This window comes from Schistocerca serialis, chromosome 3 (assembly GCF_023864345.2).
Source record: "Schistocerca serialis cubense isolate TAMUIC-IGC-003099 chromosome 3, iqSchSeri2.2, whole genome shotgun sequence".
Classification (NCBI taxonomy): domain Eukaryota; kingdom Metazoa; phylum Arthropoda; class Insecta; order Orthoptera; family Acrididae; genus Schistocerca; species Schistocerca serialis.
The window spans coordinates 107,831,615-107,857,249 of record NC_064640.1 but is presented as its reverse complement, the minus strand read 5'-3'; the positions used below and the strand labels follow the sequence as shown (position 1 = coordinate 107,857,249).

Here is a 25,635-nt window from a genome sequence, read left to right as displayed (position 1 = left end):
AAACGGTGAGGTCATCAGTCCCATGATCTAAGGTGGAAGAAACTAAGGGAGGAACATCATCAGCAGCACAGGCCAGTCGATGGGAAAGGAAGAAGGATTAAAAACAGGTAGAAGAAACGTTGGGGTGGCAGGAAGAGTAAAAAACTGGAGGGCGGTGGGAGGGGGAGGGGGGTGGGAGCAAGTGGCTCGACAGAGGCATTGTGCACGATGAGACGCTGGCACCACTACATATCCATCCAGATCCCCACATCATACCATGATCCCAACATAATGGGGACAACACCAGAAGAGGAGGACACAAGGAAAAGAGGAACGAAACAACATAAAAGTCCAGACAAAATGTAGGGACAACCGGGGAGATGGGTGGGTGGGGCAACCTGACAATCGTGGAGGCGCAGCCAAAGGGCCCCCAAACCAACTGTAACCAATCGACTCCAATTTCAGAAGGAAATTCTGGAATGTAAATCTTGGAGAATAAACCACTTTAACGAAGAAATCAGAGGATTGACATAACCATGTTAGTGTCATCCACTAACACCTGTGAAAGCAGTGTGAAGGGCCAAAAGGCGGGGGCAGTCCAGAAAAATATGGACCACTTTGAGAGGTGTCAAGCAACTGAAAAGGGAGGGGGTAGGTTCGTTAAAGAGTTAAAAATCATGAGTGAACCTGGTTTGCCCTATACGAAGGTGGCAGGGGATCGTAGATGCCTGCAGGCAGAGGCTGAAGAAATAATGCTATATGGCAGGTGTCTCCTTCATCGTATGAAGTTTATTAGACAGAATGTGCCACTCCCATCCCCGCCCCATCTTCCCCCCCCCCCCCACTCCTCCCAAGAGTTGGCCCATGACTGAGCTAAAAGGAATTTGATGTAAGACCGCAAATCCATCCCCGAGGTGCGACGGATAACAGTGGTAGGTAGCTGCCCTCTCTAGCCAGATGACTGGCAGGCTCATTGTCCAGGACACTCAAAGGAAATCAGCTGACGAAGCAGCACTGTCAAACTCGGCAAGAAAACCGTGGGTGGCAGACACCAATGGGCGATAGCCTGAAGGCCATTCATCAAGTCCGTGCATAACAAACCTCAGGTGAGGGAGGACAGATTAAAAAAGCAGAGGACCCAGTAAATGACCATCAGTTCCACAGTAAACAGCCCACATGTGAAAAGCAAGAGATGGTATTTCGTACCAATGGGAGACATGAAGGCATATCCCACACGATTAGCGAACTTAGAGCCATTGGTACAAAAACAACAGCACCCAGAAACTCTCATATAAGGGGGAGGAACAAACAATGGAACACCTTCGAGCGATGGAGGCTTTCAGACCTCTAGAGAAATTCATCTGAATCCATGGCTGAAGAGCTAACCAAGGAGGCTGACTCTTGGGAGACAACAGGGGGAATGAGGCAAAAGGGGAAGGTGGAAATCTCGATGGAGAGAAAGGAGGCAAAGCTAAACCAGTAAACCCACACGAGGGTGGACAGTGGGCTGGCAACATCCCAAAGCCATGAAAAGAATAGGACAGGAAGAGTGAGCAGGGAAAGAACAGATAGCGATAGGACAGGAAATCAGGAGGTGGGACCATCAAACCGAAAAGAGAAGAATGTAAATCAGTGGCCTAACAGTTACCATGATGGTGGATTGTGTCCAAGAGGAGCAGTGTGGAAAAGGCAGTTGAGCCATAAGCTTCATCAGTAGAAACTGACAAACGGGGGGCAAACACGAACTGGGAGATGTATAGAGGCCAATAAGCATGACTGAAAAGTCCTGCATGGTAACCTGGCTATCAGGAGGCAGGAAGAGAACCAGAGAATCAATGGGAAGTGGTCGTCATTGTAGAGGCAATTGTGTGGCGACCAGTGTCACGAAGGGAGGTGGAGAGGGGATGTGAGAGAAAGGTCAGTGGCAGAGAAACTATCATAATCAACACTGAAATACATTGGGGAACCATCATTGAGGAGGCATAGGTTGTGGTTTGCAAGAAACTGATCTATGAGGAGACCCCCAACTAGATGAGCAAGAACTGCCCCAAAAAGGGCGATGAGCATTAAAATCACAAAGGATGATGAAGGGCAGGTGGAGTTGTTGAAGGGATGCAGTTGGGCAGTGGGTATAGTTGGCCTGTAAGCAGGGAGACAGAGATTGAAAAGTATGCCTGCAGAGCCCAAATGGACCCAGACAGCAACCCTTTCCAATGTTACAATGCGGTATGAAGTGAGATCCATGTACTAACAACATCCGTATGGGCCAAAGCGCAAATGCAAACAAAAGCCCTCATGGGCTGACCTGGTTCCGAGGGAAAGCATGGAACCCACAAAGGGTTAGTGAGTGAGCACCAGTAAAATGTGAATCCTGTAGAATGACACAAGCTGTGGAGTAAAACAAAATAAGGGATTGCAACTCCAAGCCGGCCGGTGTGACCGTGCGATTCTAGGCGCTACAGTCTGGAACCGCGTGACCGCTACGGTCTCAGGTTAGAAACCTGCCTCTGGCATGGAAGTGTGTGATGTCCTTAGGTTAGTTAGGTTTAAGTAGTTCTATGTTCTAGGGGACTGATGACCACAGCAGTTAAGTCCCATAGTGCTCAGAGCCATTTTTTTGCAACTCCAAAAGGTGGCAGTAGTATCCATTACAATTCCATTGAATAAATATGGAACGGTGATCCAAATAAGAGGCGAATTTGCAAAAGTTGGTCATGCCACCATGTCACCATCCATCACCAACAAGGACAGGGCGACGTCCACAGATAAGAGGTTAAACTCTATTTGCAGGCGGAAGTCGAGACTTCCAGGCACACCAGAGGGGCAGAGGAGCCTTGTCCTCAGGCTTATGTTTCATTATCTTCTTCTTCTTCTTCTTCTTCTCTTTCATATATTAAGGAGGGCAGGGCCCAGATAGGTAGTAGACTTTAGCGAGTTTTGGAACTGAAAGAGCAGCCGACCTCGCTCTGCATGGACTGTAGGTCCCATGACCGACATGTGGCAGCATGTCTCCGGTCTGGTAGATCCTGGGCAGATGAGTCCCAGGAGGGGCCCTCATCCCTGGCAGAAACCAAAGGAGGGGAACACTTTTCCGACAAGTAGGAGATGTGACCTGTGGAGGGGATTGGAGCTGCACAGGAGTGGGAGAGAAGAAGGGGGCCGGGACAGGGATAAGGAGCAGGGAGAAGGGGAAAAGGACGAAACAGACGCAAAGTTAGATGTCATAGATAGGGGGTGAAGATGGTCATACTTCTGACAAGCCTCAGTATAGGAAAAACGATCAAGGGACTTTTACTACTGTATCTTTATTCTTTCTTATAAACTGGGCAATACAGTGTGCATGGAAAATGATGACGGTGACAGTTAATGTACATGGGCAGCGGAACACAGGAGCTCCCTTCATAGAGTGGGAATCTGCATTCATCACACAAAAGGTCTGCTGTACAGCAGAAAGACATGTATCTGAAACGCAAATTCCGGAAACACCCATGGGTGGCAGAACGTACGGCATCACGTCACACTGATAAACCATAACCTTGTCTTTCTCTGGTAGAGTATCCCCTTATTTGGCAGAATAATGACGCTAGCATTGACCTGATGGACTTTCTTAAAATTCTGAAGAAAATAATGCCCCGCTGTTCCAGATTGGCCGTGATTTCCTTATCAGTTGAGAGACGAGGTTCCTCTGAAATATGACACATCGATTTGTATTCAGAGACTGCTGAGGAGTAATAATAACCGGAACGTCGATAAGGTGGTCACAGGCGTAAAGACCCGCAGATTGGGCGGCAGAAGAAGTTTCTATCAACAGAGAACTCTCTCGCATCTTACTCACAGAGCCGACTTCGTCAAACTTGTCTTCGATCGTTTACACGAAAAATAACGGCTTTGTGGACGTAAAAGTGTCGCGGTCAGTCCTGGTTCAGACCAGTTAGGAAGGAAAGGGTTTCAGCCGAAGCTGGTGAATCTAGCCCTCCTCTCAGGGGGCAGCCATGGTATGGAAGGTCGCAGGGTCCTAAGAAGCAGTATTAAAGGATCCATTCCGAAACGAAGAGACGGCTGTAGAAGAACGGGCAGTGTTTTAGAGCTTAACACATTTCATGCATAAATCGTCCATTCAAATCAGGGGCTCTCACTGTAGGCGTCACCTAGCCACTGCATGCGCCATTCAGCACGGCGGTCGTTGCCAAGTTTTCTGGTGCTCCGTAATGACAAGCAATCACTGCTAGGCATACACGGGGAGACAGCAGTTCAGATACCTGAAGTGTGATCCCTGTGTTGTCAGAGGCCTTAACCAAAAGGGTACATAACGAACTCACCACATGGACTGGCTACCATGCTGCTCTTATAACGTTAAAAGGACGTTCTCATCGAGGAAAAGACGGAAGAGGCAGTAAGGCCACACGCCGAAGACGCTAAGTAAAGTGTTCTTCTCGAGTTGGCTCACACTATGGAGACAAAATTTTGAAGGGGATGCGAAGCCCCAAAGGAGGACCAATAACGCTGGAAAAGAAAGGTGAAAAAATTCAAGAGGAACAAGACCGTAAGGGATAGCAGAAACCATTAGGGTAGCTGGGCCAACTTAAACGAGGACACCGAGAGGAGAATAGGGTAGCTGACGTAAGGAAGAAAAGTGGGACAGGGGTAGGAGGGGCACAGGGGAAGGAGCGAGGACGGGGAAGGATGTGTAAAGGGAAGGGAATGGAATGCAACACTGGAAGGAAGAAAGGGACGCAATAGCTCGGGGCCCCGTGTGCGCCACGCACGAACTCACGAAAGTGCCGTGAGTCCCCTGGGGTGATTTGCAGTCTGGATCCACTGTTTGGAGGGGATGGGTTAAATTCCCCGTTGAGTCATCTGGATTTATGTGTGTGTGTGTGTGTGTGTGTGTGTGTGTGTGTGTGTGTGAAATCTTATGGGACTTAACTGCTAAGGTCATCAGTCCCTAAGCTTACACACTACTTAACCTAAATTATCCGAAGGACAAACACACACACCCATGCCCGAGGGAGGACTCGAATCTCCGCCGGGACCAGCCGCACAGTCCATGACTGCGGCCCTTTTAGACCGCTCGGCTAATCCCGCGCGGCTGGATTTATGTTGCCATTGGTTTGCCTGAAGACGAATGATGGAATGATACCTTTGATTTCAGAATGATCTCCAACCCCATGTCGAGAGTGACAGCTACAATGAGGTTCTGCGTTCTCAGCCAGTGCTTCACATGCAGGAAACGGTAGGGCTGTCATCAAGCTGAAGGTCGGTTTTACCACCAAGCTTACCAACTCCAAATGAAGTTGGTAAGCTCTTGCTTTTCTCTGACCTTTGAAATGACTGGTCCAGCCAGTTATAAAGGGACTACAGTTTGACGTAGACTCCGAACCACTACAAAACTCAGCATCTTTTATGTTAAGAAATGTTGGAAGAGGTGGCAAAAGTGATAAGTGACAGCTAAAATACTAGGACTGATCGTGGATCGAACTTCAAACTTTTGGCTATATAGTCTGCACTTAAGTACTGAGGCAACGTACCACATAACGTGAATTTGTACAATTCTTATAATAGTCTTACACTGTGTGCAATATGTGGTCTTGCAAAATTTTTACATATCCGGATGTATGTAAGGAGCACAGGAATCCTATTATAGCTGTACGAGGTGAGTATTGGCCTATGTCTTAATCATACTGCTTGAAATGGCTTTTATTTTCTAGTAATGATTATATTTTGTTAGATTTTGTACTTACATGTAACACTTTCCGTTAGGGTGTCAACTTCTAACCATTCTCGTGTCATCTAAGTCTGGTCGTACATTGCTATGCTCAAAGTTGAACACTTAGGTTAAGTTTTCAGCTTGATGGGCGACGTAGGCTGTGTGACCACTAAATAACAACAACTTCAAAAACCTGTAAGCTTAATCGGATGTTTATACAAGACAAATTCGTTGGCATTCTTGTAGAGCATAGCATCAGAAATAATCATTTACTAGGTAGTAAGAGTTGAACCCTGACCGGCAAACAACAGGACTGACGAGTATTTGATAATGCGGAGACCGTGAACGGCTAGAAAGTTTTCCCTCAACTCCAAGAAGGGTGTAATCAGAGAGAATATATGTAGTGTAGGCACTGCTGGTAAGGGAATCTAAAGATTCCAAGTTCGAGTTGAACACCAGTTCGGCGGTTCCTGTCGAGGAACTGCTGGCCATCTGTTTCAACATGTTCCTGACCAGCGCCGCACACGGATTCATTGGCGAAAAGGTTTAATCTGGGGCGAGTATAAGCCACAGTGACATTAAATAACTGGTGAAAGTTTGTTGCACGCCGACCAAGCGAAGAGCAGTGGCCGTTAAGGGCCTATCTTAGAAGCATTGTGTCCAACACGAGTTTGCAGTTTATTCTCTTCTACTTCTACTCCGAAGAGGGTAATCAATTGAAATACAACATTTATAGCTTGCAATTTGTTATTCATTTACCTTGGACACGGAAATAGTTCTGTTTGCTTCCGTTCGAAATATGTTAGAGTACAGTGATTTTCTGGACACCAGGCATATACTAATTTTGGTCGGAATATTGGAGTGTGGATTGACATTTTTTATTGATTACGTGGGTGGGCTTGCATGTGCTTAGCGAGAGTACGTATTAGCCAGTAGAGCCATCATGTAATGTTTCCACAATGCACACTAGTGTATGGGCTATCTTTAGATGGTAACAACTTCAACCTGAAATACGTTGACTTACACACGACAGATTTGCGGTATGAATATAGTCCCGTGTATTGTGTGTATGTTTAAAGGTTTCTCATACGACGATGACATCCGTCAAAAGAAAAGCATAGTCATACACGTTACTTAATGGATTCATTTTGTGGTGTCACCGCCAGACACCACACTTGCTAGGTGGTAGCTTAAATCGGCCGCGGTCCATTTAGTACATGTCGGACCCGCGTGTCGCCACTGTGTGATCGCAGACCGAGCGCCACCACAAGGCAGGTCTCGAGATACGGGATAGCACTCGCCCCAGTTGTACGGACGACATTGCTAGCGACAATACGGACGAAGCCTTCCTCTCATTTGCCGAGAGACAGTTAGAATAGCCTTCTGCTGAGTCCATGGCTACGACCTAGCAAGGCGCCATTAGCCTTACCTACTTTGAGAGTTATCGTATAAATGTCGCAAGAAGAACGTTGTAAACCAACAAAGGTTAAAAGTTAAGTATAAAGCAGCTACGTACTTTTCTTGCTACCATTCAATAGTTATCCTGTTCCAGTCTTGACGCCAGTCGGCGTGTGTGTACGCGTGCCTTTCGGCTCCCTTCCCAGTGTGGCGTAGCAAGCTTGTTACGCCACAACAGACATTTGATGAAAAAAGCGTCACATAATAAAATTGGATATTTGTGGTAAGGTCTTACGGGGCCAAACTGCTGAGGTCATCGGTCCCTAAGCTTACGCACTACTTAATTTAACTTAAACTGACTTGCGCTAAGGACAAACACATACCGGCCGGAGTGGCCGAGCGGTTCTAGGCGCTACAGTTTGGAACCGCGCGACCACTACGGTCGCAGGTTCGAATCCTACCTCGGGCGTAGATGTGTGTGTTGTCCTTAGGTTCGTTAGGTTTAAGTAGTTCTAAGTTCTAGGGGACTGATGACCTAAGAAGTTGAGTCCCATAGTGCTCAGAGCCATTCGAACCTTTTTTTTTTTTTTTTTTTTTTTTTGACAAACACACACACATCCATGCCCGAGGGAGGACTCGAATCTCCGACGGGGCGAGCCGCCCGGAGCGTGACAAGAAGCCCCAGACCGCGCGGCTGCCCCGCGCGGCGTCAAATAAGATTTAAACCCTAATGGGAACTTGAGGGAAATAAACGAAAGGCAAATGGTGTTATTCGAAATGTCCACACATCTGGAGGTAGCAATGCACACAGCGCAGTGAGACATATCGCAAAACTGCTACTGACAGCTTGTTAACTGCTGGTGCGTTGGATCGCTGCTATGGAAAATGGAAATGAGCGTTTGGCGTCATTGGCCGGGACGCCCCTTGCGGGGCAGGTCCGGCCGCCTTGGTGCAGGTCTTATTACATTCGACGCCACATTGGGCGACCTGCGCTCCGGATGGGGATGAAATGATGATGAAGGCAGCACAACACCCAGTCCCTGAGCGGGGAAAATCCCCGACCCAGCCGGGATTCGAACCCGGGCCCGTAGGAGGGCAATCCGTCACTCAGCTATCGGGGCGGATATCGCTGCTATGAGGGCAGTTAAATGAAAACTTAACACCTGCCACAAGGAGGCCACGGAATGGCTCCATTCAAAACAATCACCACTTGAGTTAAAACATGTGTCCCACTACGAAACGAGACGATCAATTCCTGTTTCGTAGAATGCAGTGGACCGCTGACGGACCCACAAAAGCACTCACTCTTGTACTTCCTCGTCGAATTGAAACCGGGGCCCACGCTTGTCTCTCTACAGGTCGCCAAAAATGTGAAAATCACACGGCGGAAGATCCGGACTGTACGGAGGGTGTTGCGGTATTTCCCAACCAAATTGCTAAAGCGTAGCCCTCGTCCGGTTGGTAGTGTGGGGGCGGGCGTTGTCTTGAACAGCCGCACACTCATCTCTAAATATTCACTTTTTATTTTACAACTTGACTGGATTAATAGTAAAAACCCACATTCGCCGTAAGTTAAAATGTTATTCATGTTACTAGCTCCTTCATTTTTGGCTTTCTGAAGCATATCATTGTGTCAAGAGATTCAGTGCTTCACAGATTCTCCACCAAGGAGCTTAACACGTTCGCTGCCACTGCAATTGGCCTTGCGTTGCCACGTAACCAATTATTTTTTAAATAGAATCCCAAACTGTATTGCTAAAAGTAATATAAAATGTATTTATTTTGTAAGTAAAAGAAAACTTGACTCTCGTCAATAATTTTTTTTTTGAGGCGCAGTAAGGTTTCAGTGGCATATCAGGGCATATTCTGTAGCGGGTGGCCATGGACGCGCTAATGCGTCTCGTTTATTTTTTCTGAAAATTGTGACAGTCTAGAGTACTACATTTTTATTTTATATTCAAAAATAAAACGAAAAATCCTACTGACAAACGACATATTTATTGAACAAAAATATAGTAGAAGCAGCATTCAAAAACAAACAAAAGACCTTGAAGAAACTTCTGAAATACAATGTATGCCAAATCTCAGAGAAGATACAATCAAGAACTTTACGATTACATTCAGATAAATAAGTATTAGAAGAAAACGATTTCGTGAAATACTATCGGCAATACCTTTCACGCGAAAAAAGGGTCCTTTTTCCAATAGTTCTGCAACTTCCTCATCTTTACATTTCCCATCTGAAGGAAAACTCCCAAGAACACAGACAATTCGCTAACCATCACATATTTCCAACAATTTATTCGTGATAGTTCTTTGGTTCCCACAGGAAGGAATAATTCAATTGCGTTCCAATTTGTTCCTTCTACAACTTTCAATAGAAATTCGTACGTCAGCAAAAGATGAAAATAATCGAAGGGAGTGTTACCCGTTGGTTGAATTAGCAGTCCCTCATTTTTTATAAACGGGCAGTTTACCATTCCAACTGGCTCGCTTTGCCATGCAACACTTGTATCAGCTACGTTAGCACTTGTTACCACTCCTTCTGCCCTTTCCCTGTCGCTTGGATTCACAGCCATTTCTGCAGTCTCATCTAAAGCAAACTCGGCTCCGTCAGACTCTTCACTGGATTTCCATCCGTCCTCCCCACTGGCCAATTTCGTCCCTCGCCGCGCAGGCGCGTCCACGGCACGTGCACCAGTATCGGCCGGGCGCGCTGGTGCGCCGATGGCGACGAACGTGTTAATAGCCACAAATAACTTTAATATGGACTTCCCGAATGATGTGAATTGGTAGTGCAAGTGGACCCAAGAATTTGTGTTGTACAGAAACTTCTCAGTCTTCTGCTGGTATTTCCGCTACTGTAACAACATTCTCTTCAGTGACAGAAGAAGAATATCGACATGAAAATGGAGGTACCTCGACATACATGACGTCCTTTTGAAGCTCTCTCAAGTATTTCAACATTCAAGAGAGATGTAGAGAGTATGTCTGGTGGTTTATCAGTAAAGAGGCAGATCGACCACACAGGTGCGTTGGAGTAACGTGGGATCACAGAAGACACGTAATAAAATATTACCACAAAATATCGGCTCTTAGTATTAGTCATCACAGGTGTCACTCTCACTCTCTACGTCTCTTTCTCTCTCTCTCAATCTCTACCTCTAACTCCGTGTTCTGGTCCTTACGGGTCAATCACGACCGACCGACCGCGGTGTCATCCTCTGTCATGTGCGTCATGGAGATGCGTTATGGAAGGACTGGTGTCAGCATACCACTCTCCTGGGCTTTGTAGACCTTAGAGCCGCTGCTTGTTGGTGAAATACGTCCTCATTTGGTATCACGATCAACATCTTTATTTGCCGGCCGATGTGGCCGAGCGGTTCTAGGCGCATAAGTCTGGAACAACGCGACCGCTACCGTCGTAGCTTCGAATCCTGCCTCGGGCATGGATGTGTGTGATGTCCTTAGGTTAGTTAGGTTTAAGTAGGTCTAAGTTCTGGGGGACTGATGACCTCAGACGTTGAGTCGTGCTCAGAGACATTTGAACCATATCGTTAATTAAAGTATCAATTGGTCGTGTTTCACAGATTCCTTTAGAAATTCCATAAGAAAGTTAAGCAGTCAGTAATTTTCACTGTAGCGGACGTTCATAAAATGCCTCTTCCGTCATTTTGGGTCCATCAGACGGGTGCTTACAGACTACCAAGTCGAAGTGTTAACGACTAAACAGGAAAAATTGCGTGTCCTAAACCGGAATGATCTGTGAAAAGCCAATGAAACTCCCAGATATTTTATTCAGTACTGATATACGTTAAATGAAGTCTTCGTTGGTTCTTGACGGGACGTGGTAATAATAACAGTAATAATAATAACAAACAAATTTTCTTGATTCCCCGCAGTATCACCTAAGAAAAGAATTCAGAACACACTACTCTACTGCACAATTTATCTTCAGATAATTATCGAACTGGCCTATTCTACAAACGCGGCTGGGGTTAAAGCACCAAAGACCGACGAACGATTGTTTCTCCATATAGCACAGCGCTGCAGTTACAATACTGTGCAACTCTGTTAGTTTCCAGTTCCCAGCAGGTGGTCCATGGATTTCGCCTGGCTATAGTTACATAAGGCGTCATCTTATAGGTCCCGCACTGCCTTCGTTCTGCATGGACGGTCTACACTCCTGGAAATGGAAAAAAGAACACATTGACACCGGTGTGTCAGACCCACCATACTTGCTCCGGACACTGCGAGAGGGCTGTACAAGCAATGATCACACGCACGGCACAGCGGACACACCAGGAACCGCGGTGTTGGCCGTCGAATGGCGCTAGCTGCGCAGCATTTGTGCACCGCCGCCGTCAGTGTCAGCCAGTTTGCCGTGGCATACGGAGCTCCATCGCAGTCTTTAACACTGGTAGCATGCCGCAACAGCGTGGACGTGAACCGTATGTGCAGTTGACGGACTCTGAGCGAGGGCGTATAGTGGGCATGCGGGAGGCCGGGTGGACGTACCGCCGAATTGCTCAACACGTGGGGCGTGAGGTCTCCACAGTACATCGATGTTGTCGCCAGTGGTCGGCGGAAGGTGCACGTGCCCGTCGACCTGGGACCGGACCGCAGCGACGCACGGATGCACGCCAAGACCGTAGGATCCTACGCAGTGCCGCAGGGGACCGCACCGCCACTTCCCAGCAAATTAGGGACACTGTTGCTCCTGGGGTATCGGCGAGGACCATTCGCAACCGTCTCCATGAAGCTGGGCTACGGTCCCGCACACCGTTAGGCCGTCTTCCGCTCACGCCCCAACATCGTGCAGCCCGCCTCCAGTGGTGTCGCGACAGGCGTGAATGGAGGGACGAATGGAGACGTGTCGTCTTCAGCGATGAGAGTCGCTTCTGCCTTGGTGCCAATGATTGTCGTATGCGTGTTTGGCGCCGTGCAGGTGAGCGCCACAATCAGGACTGCATACGAACGAGGCACACAGGGCCAACACCCGGCATCATGGTGTGGGGAGCGATCTCCTACACTGGCCGTACACCACTGGTGATCATCGAGGGGACACTGAATAGTGCGCGGTACATCCAAACCGTCATCGAACCCATCGTTCTACCATTCCTAGACCGGCAAGGGAACTTGCTGTTCCAACAGGACAATGCACGTCCGCATGTATCCCATGCCACCCAACGTGCTCTAGAAGGTGTAAGTCAACTACCCTGGCCAGCAAGATCTCCGGATCTGTCCCCCATTGAGCATGTTTGGGACTGGATGAAGCGTCGTCTCACGCGGTCTGCACGTCCAGCACGAACGCTGGTCCAACTGAGGAGCCAGGTGGAAATGGCATGGCAAGCCGTTCCACAGGACTACATCCAGCATCTCTACGATCGTCTCCATGGGAGAATAGCAGCCTGCATTGCTGCGAAAGGTGGATATACACTGTACTAGTGCCGACATTGTGCATGCTCTGTTGCCTGTGTCTATGTGCCTGTGGTTCTGTCAGTGTGATCATGTGATGTATCTGACCCCAGGAATGTGTCAATAAAGTTTCCCCTTCCTGGGACAATGAATTCACGGTGTTCTTATTTCAATTTCCAGGAGTGTATATAGTGCTCGCTCGGTACAACAGCCGTCATAATTTCCTTGTGTGGCTGAAGCTGTCAGTCCTACTATTTAAGGTGGTTCTCTGAAAACTGAATGTGCCCCAATCATCTTTCACGCCTTTCTAGAGTCGTGTTCCTCCCACGTCTCATCTGTCTGCCATAGCCGGGATCTGAGTGGGCTACTGTGTGTACAGAAAAAGTCGGGTCTCCCTTCATGTTTTTACACTCGTTTGTTGTTTCTAATTCTCTCGTATCTTCAGGAGCCACTCGCTAGTATCAAATGAGGAGACATTAATATGTCTGTTCCACAACCCAATAAATCAAGTTAGTTTAGTCAGAATTCAATTTCTGCTTCATCCCTTCCAGCTTAACTCTCACCATCGTTCCATACAACTTTTCTTTTCTTCGCGATATTACGGCCTCTTCTCATGCTTTATGAATTACGCATTGATAAACCAATGTTCTTTTCTATTGTCCTCCATGTTATTTACGTGCATCACAGAACTGACTTTCTTATTTAGCTCAGGCTCCAAGTTTCGTTTGATGTAATATTTATATACTACACTGAGGTGACCAAAGTCATAGGATAGCGAAGTGCACAGACAGATACAGATGGCGGTAGTATCGCGTACAGAAGGTATAAAAAGAAGGCAGTGCATGAGCGGAGCTGCCTTTTCGGCCTTTTTTTTTTTTGTAGTCAGGTGATTCGTTTGAAAAGGTTTCCGACGTCATTATGGCCGCACGGAGGGAATTAAAAGAATTTGAACGCGGTATGGAAGTTGAATAGAGACTCATGGGACATTCCTTTTCGGAAATCGTTAGAGAACTCGATATTCCCAGATCCACAGCGTCAAGAGTGAGCTGAGAATACCAATTTCAGACATTAACTCTCACCACGAACAGTCCAATGGTCGACACCCTTCACTTATCGACCGAGAGCAGCGGCGTTTGCGTAGAGTTGTCAGTGCTCAGCAAACAAGCGACACTGCGTGAAATAGCCGCAGAAATCAATGTGGGACGTACAGCGAAATTATCCGTTAGGACATTGCAGTGTAATCTGTGGTTAATGGGCTATGGTAATAGACGACCGACGCGAGTATCTATGCTAACAGTAAGACATCGTCTGTAGCACCTCTCCTGGGCTCATCACCATATCGGTTGCGCTCGAGACGACTGGAAAACCGTGGCCTGGTCAAATGTATCATGATTTCAGTTGATAAGAGCTGATGGTACTGTTCGACTTTGGTGCAGAACGAACGAAGCCATAGATCTAAGTTGTCAACAAGACACTGTAAGCTGGTGGTGGCTCTATAGTAGTGTGGACGGTGTTTACATGGAATGAACTGGATCCTGATTATGTTCGGAGACTATTATCAGCCGTTCGTGGACTTCATGTTCCAAAACCACGATGGAATTTTTATAAATGTCACCGGGACACAATTGTTAGCGACTGGTTAGAAGAACAATGCAGGCAATCCGAGCAAATGATCTGGCCATCCAGATGGCCCGACATGAATCCCGTCGAACATGTATGGAATATATCCGAGAGTCAGTTCGTGTACAAAATCCTGCACCAGCAACATTTGCCGGCCACTGTGGCTGAGCGGTTCTAGGCGCTTCAGTCCGGAATCGCGCGACTGCTACGATCGCAGGTTCGAATCCAGCCTCTGGCATGGATGTGTGTGATATCCTTAGGTTAGTTAGGTTTAAGTAGTTCTAAGTTCTAGGGGACTGATGACCTCAGATGTTAAGTCCCATAGTGCTCAGAGCCATTTGAACCATTCGAACCAGCAACATTTTCGCAATTATAGATGGCTACAGAGGCAGCAGGGCTCAATATTTTTGCAGGGGACTTCCAATGACTTGTTGAGTCCATGCCACGTGGAGTTGCTGCACTACGCACTACGCACTCCACTGCACTACGCCGGGAAAAAGGAGGTCCGAGCCCGCATCTCGTGGTCGTGCGGTAGCGTTCTCGCTTCCCACGCCCGGGTTCCCGGGTTCGATTCCCGGCGGGGTCAGGGATTTTCTCTGCCTCGTGATGGCTGGTTGTTGTGTGCTGTCCTTAGGTTAGTTAGGTTTAAGTAGTTCTAAGTTCTAGGGGACTTATGACCACAGCAGTTGAGTCCCATAGTGCTCAGAGCCATTTGAACCATTTTTGAAGGAGGTCCGACACGGTATTACGAAGTATCAAAAAATGTTCAAATGTATGTGAAATCTTATGGGACTTAACTGCTAAGGTCATCAGTCCCTAAGGTTACACACTAATTAACCTAAATCATCCTAAGGACAAACACACACACCCATGCCCGAGGGAGGACTCGAACCTCCGCCGGGACCAGCTGCACAGTCTATGACCTTAGACCGCTCGGCTAATCGCGCGCAGCTACGAAGTATCCCATGAGTTTTGTCACCTCGGGTATGTCTTGATCCACGATGAATGTGGATTGATTAGCTCAGCTCTTTCCTCTGGCATGGTATGAGCACGTCGTAGGTGTGTGCGAGTTTACGTTATGAGCTCCCCGCTATGTTCGCTGTATACTGGTTAAGCGAAAGAAAGGACGGTCGGGACTCTTATAGTTAACTTTAGGTTACGGGTCTTTTCATTAACAACAGTTTGGGATTTTCTTGAAATCATCATACTTCTTAATAGATTATATGGCAATCTGCTTCAAATTATTCTAATTTTTGCCAGTAGTCCACCCCTTATTGTAGTCTAGGGTAAAGTTGATAAATACAACTCCAGTTTTCATTTGGTTGAAGTGCACTTTCTCGAGTAAGGCTGTGCGAGACGAGACTCGATAGAATAAATTCCTACTGGCCCAGAAGTCCTTTCTATGATGAATGGTTTCAATTTAGTTGGAATGAACCTCCTTAAAATGTTTCTACCTGCATTTCAAAAAAATTGTTCAAATGGCTCTGAGCACTATGGGACTTAACATCTGCGGTCATCAGTCCCCTAGAACTTAGAACTACTTAAACCTAACTAATCTAAGGTCATCAAACACATCCACGCCCGAGGCAGGATTCGAACCTGCGACCGTAGCGGTCGCGCGGTTCCAGACTGAAGCGCCTAGAACCGTTCGGCCACAGCGGCCGGCTACTGCATTTCACTTTCTCACCTCTATTCAGTGATAAATCCTACATACTATAATACCGTCTTGTGACTGGATGGTAGCGTAAGCTATGCGAATATGACTGGCTATAATTTTCACCTCCATAAACACAGAATGACGGCTCTTACTGTTATTCACTCCCGAAGAAGACATCAAATGTCTTTGGTCGTGCCAGACTAAAGAACTGCACTAGATAATAACTTTCTGCTATGCCGCCATGTTTATTACGAAAACGACAGCCATCATTAGGAGATAAATTAAAACAGATCGTTCATATGTACTTTTGAATACGCATCAAAATGCAATACGTACTTCATACTTTATAAAATATTAGTAGCTACTTTGAGTAAACGATACTAAACACAGTAACACCCATTTTCACTACTTTTCCTTAACAGCGAGCCGGCCAGAGTGGCCGAGCGGTTCTAGGCGCTTCAGTCTGGAACCGCGTAACCGCTACGGTCGCAGGTTCGAATCCTGCCTCGTGCATGGATGTGTGTGATGTCCTTGGGTTAGTTAGGTTTAAATAGTTCTAAGTTCTAGGGGACTGATGACCTCAGATGATAAGTCCCATAGTGCTCAGAACCATTTGAACCTTAACAGCGAATGACGCACTAGTTCTAAAATGTTTCTATACACGACGAATCTCTTTCAAGCAACAGCATTTTTTAATCCCATCTCTCTCAGACATGGCCGACTCTATTGTCGGTGTAGAGAGGGTCATAATCGTCCTTGACTGTCAATTGTTAATACCCTTTAATGTCATTTATATTAGCTATCAAAATAATTTCGATACAATGTTTGAAAATCGTTATGATGTTATCCTCAAATTGCACGTGAAGGCAGGAAGTTGATAGTTCTTAAGTGGAATTTTTGTCTTGTTGCAGGTAATAGTGCTAATAAACTCCTCTTCATAATTTTATAGATGTTCGAGATGCAAAAAAAAAAAAAAAAAAAAAAAAAAAAAAATACATAAGCAAGGTTGGTGACTTCTGTAACAAATGTTATACAGCACGACAACAGCAAAAACAGTCCTTGGCAGTGGGGGCACTTACTGTGCGTTGCACTCCTCTGGCAGTACCCACACAGCGTGAATATGAGATAAGCCTTCTCATGGTAATACAGAATGGCAAACGGCTCCCCATACCATGCATCACGGGTTGTGGTAATGTCTCCCACTACTGACAGCCACCTTCTGGAGATCAGCGACGATTCGTGTTGCTATCTTTTAGCTCCGAGTATCCCATTAACGTTCCATGGGCATTATAGACGCATGATAACCTCGTATTGAAAGTATTTACCCCTGCTTCATCGGGCATCACCATCAATCATTTGGAACGTGAGTTAATATGCATCATGATAAAGGCACCAGTGAAATTATATATCGTATGTGCATTTAGCGAGACTTTACATCCCGAGGGCATACAGCTCTGCTGTATGGTTAAGTGATGATGACATCCTCCTGGGTAAAGTATTCCGGAGGCAGAAAAGTGTCCCATTCGGAACTCCGGAATAATGACGCCATCAGGAAAAACCATACGCAATCTATGGTCGAGGCGTGGAGAGTTAGAGACCTTAATAGTGCAGATAGATTCGAAAATTTGTGAAGGAAAATGGATAAATTGAAGTTAGGTACAGTGGGGATTAACGACGTTCGGTGTCAGGATGAACAGGACTTCCGGTCAAGTGGGTACAGACCTATAAATACGAAATCAGATAAGGGTAATGCTGGAGTAGGTGTAATATTGATAAGAAAATAGGAATGCGGCTAAACAAGTTTATGTACCAACTAAAGCCACAAACTGTGAAGCGTTTGAAAGAATGCATGATGAGATAAGAGTAATTATTCGGATAGTTAAAGGAAAGAAAAATTTAATTGTGATGGAATTCATTAGTAGGAAAAGTAAGTGAAGGAAAAATACTAGGTGAATATCGCCAAGGACGAAAGGAATGGCTGCGAAGTAGAATTTTCCCCAGAGCATCCCTATCACTTGGTGTAAGCATAGTGAAAGATTGTTGTACTCGTGGATGAGACCAGGAGACACCCTGAGGTTTCAGAATGATTACATACCGGTAAGAGAGACATTTCAGAAACAGATTTTAAACTGCAAGACACTTCTAGCGACAGATGTGGATTCTCACCAAAACTTATTGCTAATCAACTGTAGATTAGAGCTGAAGAAATTGCAGGAAAGGTAGGAAATTAAGGAGATGGGACCTGGATAAGTTGAAATAACCAGAGGTCCGAGGGAAAATTAGGCAACGAGTCACTGAAACATGGGAAGGGAATACAGTAGAAGACGAATGGGTAGCTCTTACAAGGGGAAGGCCTCAGACACGGCCCACCGATTCGGCTCAGATTTGGCAGGTTGCTTGTGTACAGCCTAAAACTAAGGACTGAGATATTTTGGGTCAACACCCCCGCGTTTTTGAGAAAATCACCCCTAAAGGTTATGACCAGCAATCGACTCAAAATTGGCGGGATCGATAGATAATTGTAAATAGAGCATTTTTCATCATCAGGTATGGGGTCCGAAAACGCATACTTTTCCAGAAATCGAGGTAAGAAACTGTACAACTGCGGCTTCTGTACTCACATGGTAAGAGCTTTTCGCCGACAGCACCGACAGCTGAGAGAAAGCGTCTGTTATGCCGGCACGGTAGCTCAGCGTGTTCGGTCAGAGGGTTAGCTCCCTCTGTAGTAAAAAAATTGAGTTAATCGATCAACAACGAACTTAAACGGATGTCTTACGACGTCCGCCCCGAGCAGATGCAACGAACAAAAGCGAACAAAACGAGAGGAAAAAAAAAAACAGCGCAACGGCGAAGGTAAGTGGCTGGGAATGGGAGAACCTGGGTTCGAAACTCGAAGGAGCCTAGTGGATGTTGTTCTGTTCGTTTGTATTTTTCCATATATCAATTGATAGGGATAGGAGGGTTATAAGGTAAGTAAATCAATAAGGAATGATAATAATAAGGTAGGTAAACTAATTTCCCAAACGCCGTGAGTTAGTAAAGTATTAAAGTTTTAAGCCTTGTCACATGAAAACAACTCCGAGTGCTGCCAATTCCTAACGAGGGATCACAGATAGCCAAACGCGCGTCGCGTGTTTACAGCGAGGCACGGGACAGAATTCACGCGGGGAGAGGTATGTTGTCCCGGTTGCCTCTTCGTCATATCATGGTTGTGAACCTGGAAGAACGAAGGTGTCCAGCACGAGCCTTATAGAAGTCAATGGAAAAGAGTTGTTTTCCGTCATTAGGCTGCCGCGAACCTCGCGGATACATGTAGTGATTTTTCCATCGTTAATGCGCCGCATGAAATACGTATTGTGAATGAATACAGTGTTCTTCCGTAAGTAACATATGACGAGTACTGAATGTAGTTTTTAGTAATTAGCTCGTCTCTTTATGCCGTAGTAACTAGTTATTGTTTGTTGTTTCACATCTTTCAGGTGCATAATCTGAATAATGGACAAGCGCTGTACCATGTGGGTACAGAAGCGGCAGTTGTAAAAGTTTCTTTCCTCGATTTCTGGAGAAGTTTGCGTTTGCGGACCCCATACCTGATGATGAAAGTGCTCTATTTACAATTATCTATCGATCCCTCCAATTTTGAGTCGACTGCTCGTCATAACCTTTAGGCGTGATTTTGTCAAAATTGTGGGGGTGTTGACCCAAAATATCTTAAGAGTTCTTCGTTTTAGGTCGTACACAAGCGACCTGCCAAATTTGAGTCGAATCGGTGGGCCGTGTCTGATGCCTTCCCCTTGTTAGAGGCCGGCCGGAGTGGCCATGCGGTTCTAGGCGCTACAGTCTGGAGCCGGGCGACCACTACGGTCGCAGGTTCGAATCCTGCCTCGAGCATTGATGTGCGTGATGTCCTTATGTTAGTTAGGTTTAATTAGTTCAGAGTTCTAGGCGACTGATGACCTCAGAAGTTAAGTCGCATAGTGCTCAGAGCCATTTTGAACCTTGTTAGATACGAAATAATGAAGGCTACAGAGGATCAAACAGGTAGAAAGACAACGCCTTGTAGAAGTGATTGGATATCGCAGAAGAAATTGAATTTCGTTGACGAAAGGAGAAAATATAAAAATGCAGCAAATGGAGCAGGCTAAAGGGAATAGGAACATCAAAAAATGAGTTTGATAGGAAGTGCAAAATGGCTAAGCAGGAATGGCTAGAGGAGAAATGTAAGGTTATAGAAACATATATAACTTAGGGGAAATATAGGTACCGACTACGAGAAAATTAAAGAGACCTTTGGAGAAAAAGAACAGCTGCATGAATATAAAGATCACAGGTCGAAAACCAGTACTAAGCAAAGAAGGAAAGATGAAAGGTGGAAGGAGTATATTGTACAAGGGAAATGAATTTGAAGCCAATATTATAGAAAGGGAAGAAGACGTAATTGGAGATGAGACAGGAAATACGGTACTGCGAGAAGAATTTGCCACAGCACTGAAAGAACTAAATCTAATTAACGCCCCTGGTGTAGACGACATTCCGTCAGAACTGCTGATACCCTTTGGAGAGGCAAGAGAGGTAGCCATAACAAAATTATTCCACCTGGTGTGTAAGATTTATGATACAGGAGAAATACCATCAGACTTTAAATAGAATGTAATAATTCCAATTTTAAGGAAATCATGTCAGACGGGTGTGAATATTACCGAAATATCAGTTTAATAAGCGACGGTTACGAAATACTAATACGAATTATTTATAGAAAAATAAAAAAAAACTGGCAGCAACCGATCTCTGGGAGGATCAGTTTGGAGTCTGGAGAGATGTAGAAACATTCGAGGCAATACTGACCCTACTGAGGTTAATGGAAGGCAAACCTGCGTTTATACCGATCAGCCAGAAGACAAAGACCACCTACCTAATGAGCGGTATGTCTACCTTTGGCACGGATAACTGCGGCGACGCATCGTGGTATGGAAGCAGTGAGGCCTTGGTGGGTCGCTGGAGGAAGCTGGTACCACAGCTTCACACGCAACTCACATAATTCCCGTAAATTCCTGGGAGATTGGCGACGAGCTCTTACGCCACGTTCAATCACATCCCAGATGTGTTCGACTGAGTTCAGATCTGGTGAGTTGAGGGGCCAGCACATCAACTGTAACTCGCCACTGTGTTCCTCGAACCACTCCATTATGCTTATGGCCTTGTGACATGGTGCATGATCTTGCTGAAAAATGCCACTGCCTTCGGGAAACTTGACCGTTATGAATGGGTGTTCAAAATGGTTCAAATGGCTCTGAGCACTATGGGACTTAACATCTGTGGTCATCAGTCCCCTAGAACTTAGAACTACTTAAACGTAACTAACCTAAGGACATCACACACATCCATACCCGAGGCAGGACTCGAACCTGCGACCGCAGCAGTCGCGCGGTTCCGGACTGAGCGCCCTATGAATGGGTGTACGTGGTCTGCAACCAGTGCGCGATACTCCTTGTCTGTCATGGCGCCTTGCACGAGCTGGACTCGACCCATGGATCCCCACATGAATGTTCCCCAGAGCACGATGGAGCCGAAGCCAGGTTGTCTCCTCCAGTGGTACAGGTGTTAAGGAGTTGTTCCCCTGCAAGGCGACGGATTCGGGCCCGCCGCCGGCCGCTGTGGCCAAGCGGTTCTAGGCGCGTCAGTCCGGAACCGCGCGACTCTTACGGTCGCAGGTTCGAATCCAGCCTCGGGCATGGGTGTGTGTGATGTCCTTAGGTTAGTTAGGTTTAAATAGTTCTGAGTCCTAGGGGACTGATGACCTCAGATGTTAAGTCGCATAGTGCTCAGAACCATTTGAACATTTTTTTTTTTTTTTTCGGGCCGCCGATCGCCACGATGAAGAAGGGATCGGGATTCATAAGATCATGGAACGCTCTGCCACTGCACCAACGTCCAGTCCCGATGGTCACGTGTCCATTTCAGCCGTAGTTGCCAATGTTGTGGTGTTAACATTGACACTTGCGTGGGTTGTTGAATGCGGAGGCCCATCGTTATGAGCGTTCGGTGCACTATGTTTGCAGACACACTTGTACTTGGTCCAGCATTAAAGTCTGATGTTAGTTCCGCCACAGTTCACTGCCTGTCCTGTTTTACCAGTCTGCCCAACCTACTACGTCCGACATCTGTAATGAGGTGTGGACGACAAGCATAACGCCCGGACATGGTTCCACCTTGGTTCTGCCGCATGTTGAAGACACTCACCACAAAACTCCTCCCACACCCGACATTTCACGCAGTTTCCGAAATGCTCGTGCCGAGCTTCCGGGCCGTCACAGTCTACTCTCGGTCAAACTCAGATAAATCGCGCGCCTTCCCCTTTCTACACACGGATAGCACGCTCACTGATACTACAAGCACCGTGCATGTTTCTGCCTAGCAGTCTTTCCTCGCCAGGTGACGATGCTTTCCCCTGGACGGGTTTATATCGATAGCAGGTCGGTGGTCATAATGTGCTGGCTGATCAGTTTACAGCTTTTGCTGATTTCGAGAAATCTTTTGACTTTGTCGACTGGAAACTTCTTTGAAATTCTGTAGGTATCAGAGCGAAAGCTAGTGTACAACTTGTACAGAAACCAGATCCCAGTAATAACATTCGAGGGGCATGGAAGGGGAGCATTCGTTGAGAAGGGAGTGATACAGGGTTGCAGCCTATCACCGACGTTATTCAATCTGTATATTGAGCAGGTAGTAAATGAAACTAATGAAAAATTTGGAATAGGAATTAAATTCCATTGAGAAGAAATAAAAATTTTGAGGTTTTCCGATGACGTTGTAAATATATCAGAGACAGTAACGGGCTTTGAAGTGTGTGTGTGGGGGGGGGGATAAAAAATTTAGGGGGAGACCAAGAGATGAATACAATAATCAGGTCCAGATGTATGTATGATGTAGCAGTTGTTCAAAGATGAAGTGGCTTGCCCAGGACAGTGTGGAGAGCTGTATCAAACCACTCTTCGGACTGAAGACCCCAACGCATAACACGTGGACAGTTCTTATTGGTTACAGAGATGGGTGTGGCTACAGAGATAAGTTTTTATTTCTCGTGTTGGCACTCCAGTTGCTATGAGTTTATTTATCGATTGTCAATTTTTTGAAGTCCAAGCTGTGAAGATGTGCTTCAATTTATATGGTTGAATTTTTCAACTGTGAATGTGACTTTTTTGGTCAGTTCTACTGTGTCATTTAGGTATGCCGGACGTATGTACGAATGCTGAGTGTGGCTGTATGTTATTTGTGTACGGTTTTTATAATAGAAACATTGATGATGCTGCTCTTGGTTGTGGAGAATACAGTAGACGATCTCTTAACCACAGAATACCAGATTCAGGAGTTTTACTCGTGTTTTCAATAAACTGCACGAGAATGTGCTGTGCTTAGCAGTCATATATCATGGGAGCGTTAACATCAACTGTATCTGGATGAAGCAGAAGAACGTATTCAGTTGGTAGAACATAGTGATTCAACAGGCACTCTGAGAACTTCTGCACGTATCAGTGTTCCGCGTAGAGGATTATGACAGACGTTATGCATGAAAGCCCTCTATCCTAAATTACATTACACTGGATTCAATACTTTCGAGCACAAGATGAACGTAGCCGATTTGAATTTTGTCGTTGGTTAACTACGAATCGCCGAGTAGTCCGATTAACGCTGTTTACTGATGAAGTCACTTCCTCTCGTCATGGTATTAGTAACACTCGTGATTACATCGGTGCTCCGGCGAAAATCCGTATGCCTTTGTGGAGACCCATTTTTCAAGAACGCTTCTTTGTAAAACTTCCTGGCAGATTAAAACTGTGTGCTGGACCGAGACTCGAACTCGGGACCTTTGCCTTCCGCGGGCAAGTGCTCTACCAACTGAGCTACCCAAGCATGACTCACGCCCCATCCTCACAGCTTTACTTCTGCCAGTATCTCGTCTCCTACCTTCCAAACTTTACAGAAGCTCTCCTGCGAGGAATATCAGCGCACACTCCGCTGCAGAGTGAAAATCTCATTCTGGAAGCTTCTTTGTAAAGACGTGCAGTGGTGCGATAGACAACCAGTTGATTGGGCCTGTTGTATTACTGCATTGTTGTGCAAGGCCTTGTTATCTAGACTTTGTTCGAAACGTGTTTCTAGCGCTATTGAAAGATGGTATGGAGATTATTACGCACCAGTTGTTCAAAAAGTGTGATTTATTTAACGACACATGTTTCGAGATCAAATTATCCTAATATAAAATTCTGACTGGTAAATTTTTAACGTGATCGACAAAGGTGCATGGGAGGCACCAAGTGTGTTGCCGAAATGGGGGTCTCAGAGGAACCCTTCGCCGTTGTGTGTCAGTTCTGGAGCTCTTCGTGATCACACCACAGGAAGGAGCGAAGCTAGAGGGCTGAAAAAGCATGAACACCCTTAGCCACTTTGGATAGCTTTCATATTTCGTCGAATGGTTTTGAATGGTCCTAGTAGTTCCGCCCTGTATACCAGAACGAAAATTGCGGTCGTGCTACACTCCGAAAGGGTCAGATCACTTTAAGTGGGGTTGTAGCCCCGCAATATCCTTAGTGTTGAGCTTAATCGTCTGGCAAGATATCAGCAGCGGCGAACGTTGTCCTGTTACACATCGCACTGCCAACCGTCATTTTCGGCCGAGAAATGTGTGGGAACCAACGCCTCACGGAAATGAGATGGTTTCATTGACACCGTTTATACCACCTTCCGAGGACTCTCCGTGTCGATTATGAACGGCTGTGAGCCTGAAATGTTTTCCTCTGCCACCCATAGCAAAAAGACGTAATTTCAATGCTGGATGTGGCAGTTCTGACCTCCTTTGCAGGGGCGTCAAAAGAAGGGGAGAAATGTGGGTTAGACTGGGTGTAACAACCTTCCCAACGTGAGACACGTCCACTATGGCATTGGATAGAATTTTGGTGAAGTTTGGTGCCAATGCGACGTCATTAACTCACCTCACTCCATGATTTTCTGCTCTGGCATGGGTCGACATCCCAGGGAGTCACGCTTCTGCCTCATTAAGCCCGTTTTACATGAGAGACTTTCTGGTCAAAATCGACTACTCGCCGGCTGGTGTGGCGCTACGGTCACAGATTCAAATCTTGCCTCTGACATGGATGCGTGTGATGTCTTTGGGTTAGTTAAGTTTAAGTAGTTTTAAGTTCTAGGGGAGTGATGACCTCAGATGTTGAGTCGCATAGTGCTCAGAGCCATTCGAACCATTCGACTACTCGAAATGCGCTCACCTTTAGTGCCTGCGTGTAAATCAGCAACCATTCAGGACGCGAGTGTGTCTATGACGTCAGTGATCTATAGATTGTGCCGGGTGTGGAGTTCTCACAAGGGAACCTCCCCATCGCACCCCCCTCAGATTTAGTTATAAGTTGGCACAGTGGATAGGCCTTGAAAAACTGAACACAGATCAATCGAGAAAACAGGAAGAAGTTGTGTGGAACTATGAAAAAATAAGCAAATTATACAAACTGAGTAGACCATGCCCAAGATACGAAACATCAAGGATAGCCTAAGCCCATGAGCGCCGTGGTCTCGTGGTTAGCGTGAGCAGCTGCGGAACCAGAGGTCCTTGGGTCAAGTTTTCCCTCGAGTGAAAAGTTTATTTTTTTATTTTCAGACAATTATTATCTGTCCGTCCGTCCGTCCGATGCGAGGTAACTGCGCCGTAGTATGGGGACGATACACCTAAACGGAAAAATTTGAAAACGTTAAAAACATATGTTTTGACAGAGCACAGGGAAAACTGTGCGACTGTGAAACTGTTGCATTCATTTGTCGCAGTTTATGTGACAAACTCTTATTTTCA

The 25,635-nt window shown here is 46.1% G+C and overlaps 1 protein-coding gene and 1 non-coding gene across 2 annotated transcripts in view; both read right to left on the bottom strand.

Annotated features, from left to right (window-relative positions):
* Window positions 1-25,635, bottom strand: part of LOC126469788 (uncharacterized) — a 229,428-nt gene that overhangs the window by 105,523 nt on the left and 98,270 nt on the right. The gene's annotated exons all lie outside the window — the stretch shown is intronic.
* Trnap-cgg (transfer RNA proline (anticodon CGG)) lies at window positions 23,617-23,691 on the bottom strand. Its single transcript has one exon. It is a non-coding gene; the product is annotated as a tRNA-Pro (tRNA).